Source organism: Bos taurus, chromosome 14 (genome assembly GCF_002263795.3).
Source record: "Bos taurus isolate L1 Dominette 01449 registration number 42190680 breed Hereford chromosome 14, ARS-UCD2.0, whole genome shotgun sequence".
NCBI classification, from domain to species: Eukaryota; Metazoa; Chordata; class Mammalia; order Artiodactyla; family Bovidae; genus Bos; species Bos taurus.
In genome coordinates this window covers 33,062,002-33,081,380 of record NC_037341.1, presented here as the reverse complement: position 1 = coordinate 33,081,380, position 19,379 = coordinate 33,062,002, and the positions used below count along the sequence as shown (strand labels likewise).

At 40.2% G+C, this 19,379-nt stretch overlaps 1 long non-coding RNA gene across 2 annotated transcripts; it reads left to right on the top strand.

Annotated features, from left to right (window-relative positions):
• The first annotated feature begins 351 nt into the window (after nt 1-351).
• Nucleotides 352-15,502, top strand: LOC132342160 (uncharacterized). 2 transcript variants are annotated; one of them, XR_009490409.1, is made up of 4 exons: nt 352-493; nt 10,867-10,917; nt 12,233-12,361; nt 15,123-15,502. It is a non-coding gene; the product is annotated as an uncharacterized lncRNA (long non-coding RNA). The 2 variants fall into 2 exon arrangements; XR_009490408.1 differs by having other exon boundaries at nt 352-649.
• The last annotated feature ends 3,877 nt before the right edge of the window (nt 15,503-19,379 follow it).

Here is a 19,379-nt window from a genome sequence, read left to right as displayed (position 1 = left end):
GCAAGTTTCCCTTAGGAAGCAAGGGACTTCTGTTTCAGCCAGACTCCAGTATTTATCATGTTCAGAGCACTGGGAAAATGGCTCAGTCCAGGAGGTGTCACAGTGCCTCATCTGACAAGATAAAGGACTGTACTTGAGGAAGTTCTGATGATAGTTTCCGTTTAAACTCTATGTTGCCTTTTCAAACTAGGGCCCTACAAACTATAAAATATTTTTCCAGAGAATGGTGCATTACCCAATTCTCAGTCATGTCCGACTCTTTGCGACAATACAGTCCATGGAATTCCATGGACAATACAGTCCATGGAATTCTCCAAGCCAGAATACTGGAGTGGGTAACCATTCCTTTACTCTAGGGGCTCTTCGCAGCCCAGGGTTCAAACCCAGGTCTCCTGCATTTTAGGTGGATTCTTTATCAGCTGAGCCACCAAGGAAGTCCCATCATCACCAAAATGATAGATTACTAAAAATTAAGAAATATAGAACCTCAGAGGTTAGTACTTTCTAGGAAGCAGAACAAAATTTGAGAAAAGAAGAAACTATCAATATTGGAATATGCTTCTAGCCTTTAGAATTCTCAGTCAAAGGAGAAAACAGAAAGCATATATTTCTGAAAAGTAGAAAAGGAAATTTTTATGTCCAAAACATAGTGAGTACCTTTCTTTTTAGATATAATATTTTCAGTTCATTTTCTGATAAGTCAGCAACTTGCATTTTATCAGTTGCATTCTCTGCATTGAATTCTTGTTACTGCTAAGTCACTTCAGTCGTGTCCGACCGACTCTGTGCAACCCCATAGACGGCAGCCCACCAGGCTCCCCCGTCCCTGGGATTCTCCAGGCAAGAACACGGGAGTGGGGTGCCATTTCCTTCTCCAATGCATGAAAGTGAAAAGTGAAAGTGAAGTCGCTCAGTCGTGTCCGACTCTTAGCGACCCCATGGACTGCAGCCCACCAGGCTCCTCCATCCATGGGATTTTCCAGGCAAGAGTATTGGAGTGGGGTGCCATTGCCTTCTCCATTGAATTCTTATGCTCTGATTATTAAGAATTTTTCTTTTACTGTTTCATAGGTCACAATATTTACTGATTCAGTATGAACATTTTCAACTCTAGAATCATGCCATTAGAAGATGGGGCTTAAAATGTTTGAGGTAGAGAATAGTTTTAATAGTTACCATACAGCAGTCTTTTATTTGTTTTGGCAGGCTAGAAGTGTAAAGACTGGGACTTCCCTGGCAGTCCAGTGTTTAAGACTCCATAGTTCCAACGCAGGGGATGAGAGTTTGATCCCTGGTCAGAGGACTAAGATCCCACATACCATGGGGCATGGTCAAAAAAAAAGAAAGAAAAAAAAATGTGAAGAGTGGTTAAAAACCATTGAGAGATAGTAGTGTGTGCTCAGTCGCCTTTGCACAGCTTTTTGTGACCCTATGGACTGTAGGTCACCAGACTTCTCTGGTGAGTTATGGCATGAGCTATGGTGAGCCAAAATCCATGGGATTCTCCAGGCAAGAATACTAGAGTTGGTTGCCATGCTCTCTTCCAAGAGACCTTCTCAACCCAAGGATTGAACCTGTGTCTCCTGCATTGCAGATCAGTTCTTTACCACTTAGCCACTGGGGAAGCCCCGAGAGACAGTAGGTTTTTCTTCAATTAGGAGAAAGTATATCTGTGTATACATATGTTTATTTATATGTATATGTGTGAGTTTTATAAAGCACCATTAGGTGCTTATTTGTCTTTTTGACTTATTCCCTTCATTTTCTTCAGAAAAAGAGGAAAATCAGTGAAATAGCTCCAACACTTCCTCATGCTGACATTCTGGAAAGTTCACACCCATTCTCATTTGCTATGGGCTATTTTTCACTAAGGTGTTTGTTGACAAATGCTAAAGGTATTACTCCTCCTGGGAAGATTTGCATCTTAATTGGAACTCTTAAGAGTTTCAATGCCTTCAAAGCTCTGAGAAATCAAACTCTTAATGGAGAAATTGAAAACATTATATCTAAAAACCACATGTCCTACATTTTCTGGCTCGGCCTAAATATTAAGAGGGTTTTATCCTTTTCAATAAAAAGGATTCATTAAAAGTTCTTCCAAACGTAATTTAATTTTACTGCCTTTGCAAGTCTTGTCATATATAAATAAGCAAACCAAGAAATTCTTTGTCAGACAGTTCTCATGTATCAGCTTAGAAATAAGGTCCAGGTAATTGGAACAGACAACCACTTTTACAGATATTTTTAGAAGGAGGTTTCCTGGGCTTTCTTAAATCACACACACGGGCACCCAGGATAGATTTAGCCCTGTGAGCATTTGGCAGTGTAGTCTTTAATTATTTTTTGATTATTAGAGAGTCTACCTAAAGAGGAAGATACATTTTTTTTTTTTTTTTTTGCCATGCGGCACGTGGGATCTTAGTTCTCCGACCAGGAATCAAAACCGTGCCCCCCTGCACTAGAAGTATGGAATCTTAACCACTGGACCACCAGGGATGTCCCTGCATTACTCTTTAAAAGTTTTTTTCTTTAAGTATTGAGATGCCTATAGTCAAATTTTCTGATGGAAAAAGTTTCAGTTTCAGGATTCCCATAATGAAAGATTGAGCAAAAAAAAAAAAAAATCAATACTAAGTTTAACTGGAGTCCACCATTAACCACTGGAGAAATTACCATAAGCATGTAAGTTGGAAGCCACTACACTAAGTTGAAGGTGAATTGATTGTAGCCAATATAACACTGGTCTTCCCTGGTAGCTCAGCTGGAAAGGAATCTGCCTGCAATGCAGGAGACCCCAGTTTGAGTCCTGGCATTGGGAAGATTCCCTAGAGAAGGGATAGGCTAACCACTCCAGTATTCTTGGGCTTCCCTCATGGCTCAGTTAGTAAAGAATCTGCCTGCAATGCGGGAGACCTGGGTTTAATCCCTGAGTTGGGAAGATCCCCTAGAGGAGTGCATGGCAACCCACTCCAGTATTCTTACCTGGAGAATCTCCTAGGACAGAGGAGTCTGGTGGGCTACAGTACATGGGGTTGCAGAGTCAGACACAACTGAGCGATTAAGCACAATATAACACTGACTTGTTGTACTGATTAATTTATACCCAGTGCACCAAACTGTGATTTTTAGAGTCATTATAGAATATGTAATTAGCATCAGAGACTGAAAACTCTGTTGCTGGCAGTTGTAGATTATGGACAATGCGTAATTAAAATATTAATGAGCTATTTAAGATGTCAGCAATGGAAATATTTTGCTAGTTCAATGATAGTTAATGCAGTCATAGTCTTAACACATCTTAATTCTTAATGGAGAAACACTAATTTCTAATGGTCAATATCTCTATGACAAGTGCAAAGATCATTTTTAGGGGAGCTGGCTGGGCACTAATGTTGAGCATGAGTCATTCAACACAAGCAGGAGAACAGAAGAAGGGTCTCATTAACAGACATACACCCAGGGGTTGAACCCACATCTCTTATGTCTCTTTGTTAGACAAGTTCTTTAACACTAGCACTCTTTATTAACTAACTATAATTTTTAGAGTGTTACCACACTACTTATGGAGTATTTATAGGTCTTTGGAAAACTGCATAAACTGTTAGACAATGATACTCAATTGTCTAGTATATTTTGCAAATGCGACTGAGTTTCTGCTATTTAGAGACATCAATTCTCTGGGAAATGAGTACAAAGAAGCTCAGAAAAACTCAGAGAAGTGATGATGGCCAAATGAAGCTGGTAGAGGGAAGAAGGCTCGGGTGCCATTTCTTGCCTGTTCTTCCAGAAGTGGAGCTAATACATTATCTTTGCCCCCAAAGCACACCCACTCTTTAACCTATAGCCTCTCAAGGAGTTTGCCTCCTACTGTGAGCAGTTAATGGCAGATCACTTATTCAACAATGAGTTGGTCCCATCCATCAAGTGAGTGACATTATGCAAATGTTTCACCAAAGTTGGTAAAACATTTTAGCTTTGAAAAGAGACTTTCACATCAAATTGTAGAAACTAAGCTAAAGTTGAAGTGATCAGAGAAAGTGTTTTATGATGGCCTGTATGTGTAGATGGTTGACTGCCTATGATAAACTTTTCCAGGTATGATAGTTATAATTTAATGTAACAAAGGTTACAAGATTCCTTCATGGTAGTTTTATATATTATATATGTATATAGATCGGAGAAGGCAATGGCAACCCACTCCAGTACTCTTGCCTGGAAAATCCCATAGGTGGAGGAGCCTGGTAGGCTGCAGTCCATGGAGTCGTGAAGAGTTGGACACAACTGAGCAACTTTCCTTTCACTTTTCACTTTCATGCACTGGAGAAGGAAATGGCAACCCACTCCCGTATTCTTGCCTGGAGAATCCCAGGGACAGGGGAGCCTGTTGGGCTGCCGTCTATGGGGTCACAGAGAGTCGGACATGACTGAAGCAACTTAGCAGCAGCAGCAGCAGCAGCATGTATACAGATATATATGTTGATTTAGTATATATTGATTGAAAATTACTAACATCTGGAATAAATTCAACAATATTTTCAATAAATTGTTTTTAATTATCATACTATGACATGTATAATAATCACATCATCACTATTGCATAAAATATCAATATACATATTTTGAAGCCATATAAAAAATATTTAGTCATTAAAAGTGAAAGTTGCTCAGTCATGTTCAACTCTTTGCAACCCCATGGACTATACAGTCCATGGAATTCTCTAGGCCAGAATACTGGAGTGGGTAGCCTTTCCCTTCTCCAAGGGATCTTCCCAACCCAGGGATCAAACCCAGGTCTCCTGCATTGCAGGCGGATTCTTTACCAGCTGAGCCACAAGGGAAGCCCTATTTAGTTAGGGAACTCATTATTTTTGTGAATTCTTGGACTCTGCAAAATTCTGGAATTCCCCAATCCCATTCTTCCTCAAAGATGACTATGACTAAGACCTCTAGGTTAAAAACATTGGCTTAGATAATCAACCCTTCAGGATTTTACAGCATATTTGGGCAAGAAGATATATCAATAGATAGATCTGTTGATGCACATAAATAGCCTAGTATAGTGACTTAGGCAGAAAATAAGAGGATGAGGCTGATAGGATTTACAAAGAGAGCATGATGGGCTGATTTGGATGAGAAGATTCTACAGACAAGTTTGGGACAGGAACATGAATAAAGATTAGCTTGATAGAAAGACGGTAGGTAGGAGGGCATTCCTAGCAAGAAGCAGAAGTGAAGGTGGTAATGAACATTGTACTAATAGGGAAAGTGAAGTTAGCAGAGTTAGAAAGAAAATGTGTTATTTAGGGACCACATTTGGATTACTGGTAGGAATGCTGTAAAAAAGTAATCTGAAGTCAGAGTACTGTTAGTGAATGACCCAGAGTGACTTTCCAATGCAAAATAGCCAGGAGGAAAGTGGTAGCATTGAAACTGATGACTCATCTAGAATTTCCCAGCCATACGACCCTTGCAAGTATGGGAGCTCTTATGGGCTCCTCATTCGTAATCACTGTTACACCACAGTGGAAAATCTCCAGTGTCTGCGAGATAAGGAGAAATATCAAGATTTTTCCACAGGGATACCAGTCTTATGTTGTTGTCTGTAAGTCGTGTTGGCAGGCTCATGGTCTCTAAGTCATGTTGGCAGACGCTTTTGCCACCCCATGGAAAGACTAGAGATGTCTTCAAGAAAATTAGAGATACCAAGGGAACATTTCATGCAAACAGGGCACAATAAAGGACAGAAATGGTATGGACCTAACAGAAGCAGAAGATATTAAGAAGAGGTGGCAAGAATACACAGAATTATACAAAAAAGATCTTCATGACCCAGATAATCATGATGGTGTGATCACTCACCTAGAGCCAGACATCCTGGAATGTGAAGTCAAGTGGGCCTTAGGAAGCACCACTATGAAGTTCAAAGCTAGTGGAAGTGATGGAATTCCTGTTGAGCCATTTCAAATCCTACAAGATGGTGCTGTGAAAGTGCTGCATTCAATATGCCAGCAAATTTGGAAAACCCAGCAGTGGCCACAGGACTGGAAAAGGTCAGTTTTCATTCCAATCCCCAAAAAAGGCAGTGCCAAAGAAAGCTCAAACTATGGCACAATTGCACTCATTTCACACGCTAGTAAAGTAATGCTCAAAATTCTCCAAGCCAGGCTTCAACAGTATGTGAATCATGAACTTCCAGATGTTCAAGATGGTTTTAGAAAAGGCAGAAGAACTAGAGATCAAATTGCCAACATCCATTGGATCATCAAAAAAGCAAGAGAGTTCCAGAAAAACATCTATTTCTGCTTTATTGACTATGCCAAAGCCTTTGACTGTGTGGAGCACAACAAACTGGAAAATTCTTCAAGAGATGGGAATACCAGACCACCTGACCTGCCTCTTGAGAAATCCGTATGCAGATCAGGAAGCAACAGTTAGAACTGGACATGGAAGAACAGACTGGTTCCAAATAGGGAAAGGAGTCCATCAAGGCTGTATATTGTCACCCTGCTTATTTAACTTCTTTGCAGAGTACATCATGAGAAACGCTGGGCTGGATGAAGCACAGGCTGGAATCAAGATTGACAGGATAAACATCAGTAACCTCAGATATGCAGATGACACCACTCTTATGGCAGAAAGTAAAAAAGAAGTAAAGAGCCTCTTGATGAAAGTGAAAGAGGAGAGTGAAAAAGTTGGCTTAAAACTCAACATTCAGAAAACTAAGATCATGGCATCTGGTCCCATCACTTTATGGCAAATAAATGGGGAAACAGTGGAAACAGTGACAGACTTTATCTTTTGGGGCTCCAAAATCAGTGTAGATGGTGACTGTGGCCATGAAATTAAAAGACACTTACTCCTTGGAAGAAAGTTATGACCAACCTAGACAGCATATTCAAAAGCAGAGACATTACTTTGCCAGCAAAGGTCCATCTAGTCAAGGCTATGGTTTTTCCAGTAGTCATGTATGGATGTGAGAATTGGACTATAAAGAAAGCTGAGCACCGAAGAATTGATGCTTTTGAACGGTGGTGTTGGAGAAGCCTCTTGAGAGTCCCTTGGACTGCAAGGAGATCCAACCAGTCCATCCCAAAGGAAATCAGTCCTGAATATTCATTGGAAGGACTGATGCTGAAGCTGAAACTCCAATACTTTGGCCACCTGATGCAAAGAACTTACTCATTTACAAAGACCCTGATGCTGGGAAAGATTGAAGGTGGGAAGAGAAGGGAACAATAAAGGATGAGATGGTTGGATGGCATCACTGACTCAGTGATCATGAGTGTGAGTAAACTCTGGGAGTTGGTGATGGACAGAGAGGCCTGGCATGCTGCAGTCCATGGGGTTGCAAAGAATTGGACATGACTGAGTGACTGGACTGAACTGAACTGAGCTGGACCATAGCCCGCCAGGCTCCTCTGTCCATGGAATTCTCCAAGCAAGAGTACTGGAGTGGGTTGCCATGCCCTTCTCCAGGGCATCTTCCTGACCCAGGTATCAAACTGCATTCTCTTGTGTCTTTGCAGGCAGATTCTTTACCCCTGAGCTACCAGAGAAGTCCAGATATTCTTATACCTAACCCTAATCTTATTATTTTTCCATGAAGGTACTAAGTTCTTTGGGGGGGTAAAATGGTCTTTATTCAACTTGAGGGACAACAAGTTTAAAGAGCTCTGAAGAGAAAACAGCTTACACCTAAGTAATACCTGATGGATGATGGGATGGGAGGCAGGAATGTGAATAAGTATTCTTAGTAGAAGCTCTGAGCTGTGGTGGAAACCAGGCAACCAGGCTTAATTTGAGACGGAGGTTGGGAATTGGTGTAGGTCAGAGAAATGAGCCTCTTATTTCATTGGCAGGAGATTCTTTGCATTCTGTAACAACTGTGCCTGCAAATGAAAATGGAGTTACAGTTTGGAGAGTAATGAAAGCTTTTGAGCAGGCAAACAGCAAGAGGAAAGCAGGAATTTAAGATGACAGTTCAAGTGGAGGGATGAGGAATAAAAAGAAGATCAGGAGCAAATAGAACAGTTAAGCAGATGTTGCAAGGGTCTAGATGTCTGGAGATGAGCATAGACTTGGCAACAATAAAATGAAGGAAAGGAAGGAATGGATTCCATAATTCCATGGAAGATTGGCAGGACTTGGTATTTTTTTCCCATGGCACAAAGATGTTAAGGGAGGAAAGGATTATTCAGAAATTTGGAGCTTGGATACCTGAGGCTGTGACTATATCACTCATATCTGAAGGGAAAGTAAGATGAATAGATCAAGATTTGAGGGAGAAAAGTCAGTTTAGGTTTGGGTATTTTGCACTGGAGGAAAACAGCAGAACTATAATAGGAAGTTTCTGAAGGATTTGTTGTTATTTAGTTGCTAAGTTGAGTTGGATTCTTTTGTGACTCCATGGACTGTACCTTGCCAGGTTACTCCGTCCATGGGATTTCTTAGGGAAGAATACAGGAGTGGGTTGCCATTTTCTGCTCCAGGGGATCTTCCTGACCCAGGGATTGAACTCACATGTCCTGCACTGACAGGCAGAGTCTTTACCACTGCACCACCTGAGAAGTCCCCTTGATGGATAGTGGGAGATTACAGTGGAACAGGAAGAGAGAAGTAGGTGAATTTTGAAGACTTTCCTTCTCACCCAGGAAATCTTTTTTTCTAGGATAGAATAGAGAAATTTAAAAAGGGATGAGAAGATTGAAGTACTTTGTTCAAAGTTAGGGAGCATGCTTTTCAGTTTGATACTATTCTCTTTCATTTATTCATGCAACAGATGACAGTGCTTAATGGCAATCATTTTTAACATTTATCTATCAAAACCGAAGCCAGGTCAGAAGACTCTCTGAAGATTTACTGTCAGAGAAGAAATCAATGGCATTTGTAGAAAAAAAAAAAAGATACAGAAAATATGAAAGGCAAGAGTAAAAACTTAAGAGACATGAAGGCATAAAAATTTAGGAAAAAACAAGCCATGGGAAACTAAAAGAATAGGCATTGAATTTCTCTAATGGTTCCAACCGGGGAAAAAGCTATATTTGCTTCTTGCTCTTAAATAAATAGAACATTTTCCCAATAATGCCAAGATGACTCACAGCACACATTTTATGTATCTTGTAATTTTCCTACACACTGTAAAGGCAACACAGTTGAGCTAATAACGAGCCAAGTCTTACATGTAATTATAGGCTGCCGATCGCATTTCTAGAACAATACATTAATGAAAGCCAGTTATTTAATTATGGCATAATATAATAAAAAGGTTTTACAGTCACTTGTTAAAACAGACCAAAAAAATAAAATAAAATAAAGTATTTTTCCCAAACATAGCAGAGGAACAGTAGAGTCATATCTTGATGCCTTTGCCAGGGTAGAAAAACAGCTTTTCTGCCACTAAAAGGACAAACCAATTCATCTGCCATGTATAATGTGACAAGTTGCAATGCTTAAACAGTAGGAGGGAAAGACATGTCTTCCAAGATTTCCCCCAAAGGACGAGGCTTTCAGCAGTTCCCAATTACTATCCAGGCTGTATCACTTGAGACATCTCCTCAGCAGATAGCCAGGAATACCTGGTACATAGGAGAGCAGAGGTGTGCTTCACAGTTACTCTTGGCCTTGGCATGGCCAATTATTAGAACAGGAGCCAACCATGAAGCTTCAGGTGTGCAGTCTGGCAACACTTGCTGGTATGCCAGTATGTGTTCCCTGACCTAACTTTCTTTTTAAACTTATTTTTTAATTGAAATATAGTTGGTTTACAATGTTGTGTTAATTTCTGCTGTAGAGCAAAGTGACTCAATTATAAACATATATATTCTTTTCCATTCCAGTTTATCACGTGATGTTGAACATAGTTCCCTGTGCTATACAGTAGGACTTTGTTGCTTATTCATTCTATATGTGGTAGTATGCACCTACCAGCCCCAAGTTCCCACTCCCTCCTTTCCCCATCCCCTTCCCCGTTGGCAACCACAGTCTGTTCTTTATGTCCCTGAGTTTGTTTCTGTTTCGTAGACAGGTTCATCTGTGTCATATTTTAGATTCCAGATTGAAGTGATATCATATGGCATTTGTCTCTCTCCTTCTGACTTACTTCACTTAATGTGACAACCTCTAGTTACAACGGTGCTGCTGCAAATGGCATGATTTTGTTCTCTTTTATGGTTGAGTAGTATTCCATTGTCCATACAGACCTCATCTTCTTTATCTGTTCACCTGTTGATGGACTTTTAGGCTGTTTTTATGTCTTGGCTATTGTGAATGGTGCTGCTAGGAACACAGGGGTGCATGTATCTTTTTTGAATTACAGTTTTGCCTAGATATATGCCCAGGGATAGAATTGCTGGATTGTACAGTGATTCTATTTTTTAGTTTCTTGAGGAACCTCCAAATGGCTGCACCAACTTATATTCCCACCAACAGTGTACTCCAGACCTAACTTTTATGCACCTCAATTTCTGAAATGATAATCCTGCTAAAGTTTAAGGTGAAAAAATCCACTGTGAAATGAGTCTATTTTGGGTAATGAGCCAAAGATCTTAACTCATTTCTACCGATGATGGAAGAATGAAAAGCCTATCGTGTCTTAGATCCATGTTTCCTGCAGATAAGGACTGCTTTCCCAGGAACCACTTCAGTCATTCCACTTACTAAGCCTGCTAAAAGTCTTTCTTGGCACTGGTTCAGAATACATAAACCAGTTCTCAACTTCAGTTACACATGGATGGTTTCCTAGGTGGGGATGATTTTAAAGAGAGAAGAAAAAAAATGAGAAATTTTGCTTTACAAATTCAGGTTTGCCTTCTGAAATATTGAAAAAGAGGGATGAGATTCAAGACTGACCCTTTGTCTCCTTTGCAGATAGGAAGAGTCCTAATTAGAGAGCGAACCAAGGGAAAATGATAACCAAAGGTAATGTGATATCCTAGATTGGATTTTGGAACAGAAAAAGGACAGTAGTGGAAAAACTGGTGAAAGCTGAAAAATTCTGTAGTTAAGTTAGTAGTTTTTGTACCAATGTTAATTTCTTGAGTTTGATAATTCTACTGTGATCATGCATGGTGTTAACAATAGGGGAAGCTGAGTGAGGGGTATAGGGAGCTTCCTGTAGTATCTTTCTAACTTTACTGTAAGCCTAAAATTATTTCAGAAAAGACCAAATTAGTTAAATAGAAAAATTAGTCGCTGTGCTAAGCACTCTCTTTGCCAGTGGAAAGCCAAATCAATGTGCTAATGGTTCTTATTTTGAACTATTGTGGAATTATAGTTATTATGAAATTATGGAATTTCAACTATTATGAAAGAGATGTTCATGTCAATTTAGTCTTTTTTTCCCCCTCTATTTCATAAATGAGCTGTGAAACCAAGGCAAGAGCAATGAAGTCACTTCCCCAAGAGCTGACATTTAATTAAATACAGAGCTAGAGAAAGAGCTTTAGTTCTGTGCCCTTTTGGCCAATATCATAGGCACATCCCAAGTAGCATGTTGCTTCTCTGTAATTAGCAACCAGTCCTTGGAGAGGAAACAAGCATCCAATGTGTTCAAACACTGAGCTAGAGTCTGAACAGATCTCTCTCTCCATGCCTACATATATGTTTGTAATTATGTGTGCTAAGTTGCTTCAGTTGTGTCTGACTCTTTGCGACCCTATGGACCATAGCCCACCAGGCTCCTCTGTCCATGGGATTGTCCAGGCAAGAATAATGGAGTGGGTTTGTAACTATAGCCCCTCAAAATGGTCATGGGATAATTGAGGAAACATATGAAATGCTAGTTTAATTCTTAAAATTGTTAGCAGTAAATAGTCCAAGTTAAGTAAACATATATATGTTGGCTGTACCATGAAGCATGTAGGGTCTTAGTTCCCTGCCCAGGGACTGAACCTATGCCTTCTACATGGGGAACACTGAGTCTTAACCATTGGACCACTAATTGGACCCTAAATGAGCAATATTGATAATAACTGTAAAGGATGTTGTTTATATAGAAATGATTACATTAGTAAACTCCTTTTGTAAAACATTAACCCTGTGGTTACATGTATCAGCTCTGGAAGAATTTAGAACTCTGGCCCATCCAGAGAGCAGAGAAAATACTGACTCAGTTTGTTACCATCAGGTCCTCCTTTGTGTACTTAATGTCAAAGATTAAGTGGTAACGAGAGGGTGCTTGCAGACTCCTTTGGGCAAGATCCGTATACCCCTTTCCATCTTTATTTTTTTTTAGGAGAATATTATGGTCAGAGAAACTGAAGGAGACTATTCACAACAGAGACAGTGTTCTGAAAGTACAATACAAGTGGAAAGTATTGTCTGGAAATGAAGCAAAAGGAAAGAGGAGCAGCGTACACCAACAGTGAGATGAATGGGTTCTGTGTGTTTCTGTGTTTTTAATCATGGAAAATGTGGAAGGGATGAATTGAAGCTGCCTCATCAGTGGCTTTGATTTTAGCAATTTAAATTTCTAAAAATGAGCCTTCCTGAATAAGCAAGACCTGACACTGGAATTGCAGAGTATGTGTTGCCAGGCACACCAACAAGTTTATTTTCTAACTTTTGTCAACATCAAACGCTCCTAATTTCCCCCCTTTTTTCTTTTCATCTAGTCAGATGTTACGACAGGACTTTAGTAGACAAACCCCAGCTCACCATCAAGTCTTCAGTTTCTTCAAGTCCACCTTACATTCATCCAAGGGCAGTCACTTAATATGTGTTATGAGTTGCCTGACAATCTGGGCTTTTCATTTGGACAGGTTTCCTTGAGAATTCTAGAATGATAGCCAGCCTGGTATTAACTTCCGGAGTGATACACTGATTTTTCCCGAAAAGCAAATGTCAGTCTTATTATACCCTGTGGAAAATCCTATGCTCTTGGAGGGCAGTGGCTGGATCTCCAACTGTTTTGTAACCCATGCAGCCCTTGACAAAGTGTTTTCTCAACAGTAGGTGTTTAATAAATCTTCACTGACTGACTCACTGACTAAATGATGAAGTGAATAAATGAGCGACTTGTGGAATGAGTTAAATAAATAATTCCCTGTAAATCATTGGGAACAATGCTTGGCATGGCTTTCCCAAGACACAGACATTATGACTCAAAATTGTCCTATTCAATGAAAATGACACTTATTCCTTCAAAGTTGAAGGAGAAATGAAAAAAGTTGCTGGCCAATTCAAGTCACGTATTAAATTTGGCAGAATCTATTTTCAGCTTGAAATATACAAGTATTTCCCTCCACATTCCCGACATTCAGTCTGAATAAATAAACTAGACCCAATAACTACCTGACCTCAGGTCTCAGGCTCGCCTTCTTGTCCCACTTCCTATTCTTCTTTTCTGTGCCTCTTTTCTAATGGCCTCTGTTTCTACCATCCCCTCTTCCTGGAATGTTCTTTCTCAACTGTCAGCCACAAATGCCAACCCATGTCCCAGTGCCTAGAGTACCTCTAGTCTCTGCTGTCTTAATTTTTCTTGGCCATAGCAGACATATTGTTCTGCTCTGCCTTAGCCCCATAAGAGTCAAGAAAACAGGTGAGGTGTAGTGGTCCAGGACCTGTGGACTATAGACACCCTTTTCGTGGGTTCATGGTGCCTTTCCTGACCTTTTTTCCAGTCCCAAGACCTCCTTGCCATCCCTAAAACCTGCCACGTATGTGCCTGCCTTGGCCTCTTGCTGTTTCTTCTGCCCCAAAAGTCCTTCCTCCACATAACCACCTGGCTTTCTCTCTGACTTTGCTCAGGCCTCTGGCCTCATGTTACTAGTAAAGATTTACCTGATGACCCCACATAAAACCTCCATATGAAAGACAGTTTCGGGACTTCTGTGATGGTCCAATGGCTAAGATGTCATGCTCCCAATGCAGAGGGCCCAAGTTCAATTCTTGGTTGGAGAACTATATCCCACATGATTCAACTATAGATCTTGAGTTCTGCAACTAAGACCAGACACAACCAAATGAATAAATAAATAAATTAAAAAATCATGATGATGTTTGGCAGAAACCAACACAATATTATAAAGCAATTATCCTTCAATTAAAAATAAATAAGTTTAATTATAAAAAAAGAAAACAAAAGAATACAGTCTTCTTTTTCTTAATTGCCGATTTCCCAGAGTTGGACTGTGAAGAAGGCTGAATGCCAAAGAATTGATGCTTTTGAACTGTGGTGCTGGAGAAGACTCTTGCGAGTCCCTTGGACTGCAAGGAGATCCAACCAGTCCATTCTGAAGGAGACCAGTCCTGGGTGTTCACTGGAAGGACTGATGCTGAGGCTGAAATTCCAATACTTTGGCCACCTCATGCGAAGAGTTGACTCATTGGAAAAGACCCTGATGCTGGGAGGGATTGGGGCAGGAAGAGAAGGGGACAACAGAGGATGAGATGGCTGGATGGCATCACTGACTCGATGGACATGAGTTTGGGTGAACTCTGGGAGTTGGTGATGGACAGGGAGGCCTGGTGTGCTGTGATTCATGGGGTTGCAAAGAGTTGGACACGACTGAGCGACTGAACTGAACTGAACTGAATACAAGTTTAGTGCCTAATAAACATTTCTTGAATAGATGGATTGATACCATGTTCCATTTTCTTAGATTCATAGACATATTAGAATATCAAACAATCAAAATAAAGACATTTTCTGAACTTACTTGACTACACTAGAGCATGCTTTGAGAAGTAGAGCTCCAAGGTACATGGACTGTTTGTTCTCCTAAGGTTACATGTAGTATACTGTAATTGTCTTTAATTAAATTAATGTTTATCACTACACCCTCCTCCAATTAACTTTGAATTTCCCTGGGTCCAGAGACCATATCGTGCATTTGATGACATCACTCTAGTGCTTACACACACACATACTCACACACACGCGGCAAGATCCACAGCAGGGACTCAGGTGACTTCTGAAGGGTAGATTTTTCTCAAATGGGATAAATCCGGAGTTGATTAGAGAGTTGAAAAAATATATCCTCTTATTATAAATAAGTATGGTGGTTTAGTCACTAAGTCATGTCCAACTGTTTGTGACTCATGGACTGTAGCCTGCCAGGCTCCTCTCTCCATGAGATTTTCCAGGCAAGAATACTGAAATGGGTTGCTCTTTCCTTCTCCAGGGGATCTTCCTGACCCAGGGATAGAACCCAGGGCTCCTGCATCGCAGAAAAATTCTTTAACATCTGAGTTACCAGAGAAGCCTGGTATAAATAAGTATGGAACTTTAAAAAGAAAATCAATACTATTACCATCAATAAGAAATTTCAGAAAGGAAATATTTACCTTTGTTTGCAACCGAATATGTGCTGTCTTATATATTAATTTGACTGCAGGTATCCTCTCCGTGAAGTTTAACAGTGAGAAGATAAATGTACATTAAATGAAAAAAAAAAAAAAAGACAAATTCATTCAGTGATTCTTACAAATGCTTTGGTGGAAAATGAACTTATTGATTGTTTTGGTTGTGAAGACTGGAGAAAATATCTAGAACTAAGACTTGGAAAACATAGACAAAGCCAAAGAATTATAATAAAACTTTATGTTTCAAAATGGATGTTATATCACCATGGTTTTAGAGAGGCATTTTTAAAAAATCAGTGTTGAAAATGCTGTAATTATCCAGCTTCTATCAAGTAGAAATGAATGAGATGGGAATAAAACTTTCTCTTTTTCTTAAGAAAAGTGCACGGGAGAATGGCCCAGCCATAAACATTTAGTGAGCCAACCCTGGACTTTTAAGAGAATTCTGGTCTTCTCTTTTTTTAGGCAATGACTCAACTAATTGCCCAAGGGACACACAAAGTACAATATTTTTATGACAGAATTTTTTATTCTTTCACAGTGGTCACCAAAGAGAAAATTGTTTCCTGGAAACATAGACTCATAGAGCTGTGTTTAAAAGCCATAAACTGCTACTGATTTTTATTCTCATTTTAAAGTTTTAAATAAACTAAATTTACTTTCCTTAAGTAAATGTACAAATGTCATTCCACATTTGAAACCCATCAATATATTTTTAAGATATTTTAAAATTTAGAGTTATTGTAAATCTTGTACTTGGCAGTCAAGTCACTGTCATATATACTGTCATAAACCAAAGTGAAAAAACATATCTTCAAGAAGATGAAGGCATGAACAAACATGTATTCAGAATATTTTAGTAAAATTATCTGTTCTTATTATTTATAAATGTGCTTGTGAAAGAACTTAGGTAAAAGACATTGTAGCTATTAATAATTCAGGGAAAGTAAATTATAGAGCAAATGTATTTGTATGGCTTTTATCTTTCATGTCTCATTTTCTTCTTCTTTCACGTTACCAAAAATAGTAATTATCAAACTGCTTCTATAAGACTTTTAATAACAACTCTGTCAGTAGTTATACTGTGTCAAAACAAGGAGAAGCAATGCAGAGAAAAACCTCCGTACTTTAAAGTAACAGACAGATGGGCATTGTAATCTGTTTTCAGTGCTTGTGTTGTTTAATTCAGTGATGCCTAGGTGGCACTCTGGGTTGGTGGAGGGCATGTGAGTGATGACCCTGCCCAGGGTAACATGTCATACTGAGGATATGGAGCATCCTTACTCAAGAAGACAGGTGAGGGGAGGCATCTAAGTCCACGGACATGCATACAGAGGTTGAAGGCACAAATATAGAAATCTACAGATCATTAAAGAACAAGGGATGCAGGAGAGGGGCCAGGCAAGGGCTGGAGTGCTCTTTGACTTTCATGAGCTTGTCATTGGATGGGTAATGGATGGGTGGATTTCAGTGACCAGAGGACATGCTGAAAGATGTGACTGTGAGCAATCAACAAAAAATTAGACAAGTTCTGTGGTCCTCAGGGAACATGGCACCAGGAGATACTACATTACCTGGAGGAAACTCTCTGGTTCTTCTGTCTAACTTCCCCACATGGCACACACTATGATCAGAATTCAAGCTATAACCTTCTCTTCTCTGGCAATTTATCCTCTCTCAGCTTGACCATTTTTCACTTCCATTTGCTTCCCCCAGACTACCTAGAATACTGGTGAATCATTATTTGCCTTATTAAAGCAGTTAACCTCAGTCTTTACAATTCAATGAAACATTTCTTTTCCTACTTTGCAGATGAAAAGTTGTTGTTGTTTAGTCACTAAGTTGTTTCTGACTCTTTCACAATCCCATGGACTTTAGCCCACTAGGCTTCTCTGTCCATGGAATTTCCCAGGCAAGAATACTGGAGTGTGTTGCTGTTTCCTTCTCCAGGGCATCTTCCTGACCCAAGGATCAAATCCAAATCTCCTGCATTGCAGGAGGATTCTTTTACTGACTAGCCACCAGAGAAGCCCTGATGAAAAAGTATTTTTTACCAAACACAACCATGAGGCCAAAAAAGCAAAGCATTGGAGTTTGGAGTAGGGACAGGTTTATTGCAGAGCCAAGCAAGGAGAACAGGTGACTGGTGCTCAAAAACTTAGAATTTCCCGATGGTTTTCAGGGGAAAGTCTTTATAGGCACAGCCCATGTGACTTCCTTCTGAATGACTGGTGGTAAGATAGCAAGGACAATGGACATGAACTTGAGAAAACTCCAGGAGATGGTGAGGGACGGGGAAACCTGGGTGCCACTGTCCATAGGGTCGCAAAGAGTCGAACATGACTTGGTGACTGAACAACAGCAAGGCAGCAGGGTGGTGCTCCAGGAATCTTGTGCTCAGCCTGAAGTTACCAGTCTCCCTTGAGGAGGACCTGAGATCCTTCTTTAATCACTGCACTATTGTTCCTTGACTGCTTCTCCTTTGTTTCTGCATTCTTGTACTTCCTTGATTAGCAACTTTGAATCTGCTCTTGGTATTCAGGAAGGTTTAGGAGGCTGATTGAAGCCTATTTCCTACAAACAAGAAACAGGGTTGTGTAAAAGATTTGCAGCCTGGAGCACCACAGGGTCCTGCTCAGTTACAGTATGTGGTGACTGGTCCCTCCTCAGTCATAATCTACAAGGTAATTGGCACTGGTTATGTTGTTAACTGTGTTGTAAACATGAAAAATCTACCACAGTCCTGCTACTCGGACTTGGCCACTGTTGTTATCTGCTGTGGGAATGTTGCAGGAAGGGGGATTCCTTCCAGGGCCTGAGAGTGGGTTCTTGTTCAACGCTCAAAAATAAACTGTAGGAGGAGACAAATGTGCTGATGAAACAAAAGACTTTATTGGAAAGGAGCACTCAGCAGAGGATGAGATGGATGGCATCACTGACTCAATGGACATGAACTTGGGCAAACTCTGGAAGATAGTGTGGGACAGGGAGGCTTGGTGTGCTGCAGTCCATGGGATCGCAAAGAGCTGGACCTGACTTAGCAACTGAACGACGTCACCACCATGTAGGTGGAGAGCAGTAGGGTAAAATAATCCAGAAGAAGTGCTCCACCACAGCGTGGCTCACAGTCTCAGGGTTTGTGGTAATGGGGCTACTTTCCAGGTTGTCTCTGGTCAGTCATCTGTACCCATATTTGGTCTGACTCAGGGTCCTTCCTGGTGGTGTTTGCATCTCTCAGCCAAGATCAATTCCAGTGTAAAGGTTTATGAGAGACTGGCAGGACATATTATGAGCTGGCCCCTCCCATATTCTAGCTGGCTAGTTTCATGTTCCTTATCAGGATCTCCTGTCGTGAGATAACTCATGCAATCCATCATTATCATGTCTGGCTGGGGTGGGTGGTTTCTGTCAGTGGTTCCCTAACAGAAATATGTAGGATAGCCCAAATTGGGATTATATCTTTTTTGGGGACTCTCTACCCTCTGCAAAGAATAACTTATTGTATGTATTTTTTTTCTTATTTCAAATTATTCCTATTTTTCTCACTTCCAATTATTAGAGCTTGTTCATGTCATCTTGGACGGTGCTCATATTTTTTTTTCCACCTCCTATCCCCACAAGCTATTAAGGTGAAATCAACATCAACCACTAGATTCCTCCCTCAAGCATTTCAGCACAACTGCCACTGTTATCAAATGTGGCCTCAAAAAGAAAGTTCCGATGAACATATTCTAAGATACATGCTTTTGCATGTTTTATTTCCGTTATTGTCTGTGTGAGCTCACAACTGTTCATGGTTTGCAGTCTAAGGGGAAGAAAAATATTGGGAAATGATGTAGGTTATCAACATACAAAATGCCTTTGGAGAAAAGCAAAGCGGAATTCAGAAAGAAATTCAAATTGCTGGCAATGTACGCTTCATGCATTCCAATCAAAGACCAACTTTGACTGTCTCCATGGACCTAGCTGTCTGGTTTGTCTATGTCACAGCTAGCTTTTCCCCTCAATCTGGATAAATCTAACTGGAGATTTATCAATCCAGTTCTGTTTCTCAGTGCTGTCACGAGCAGTTGGCT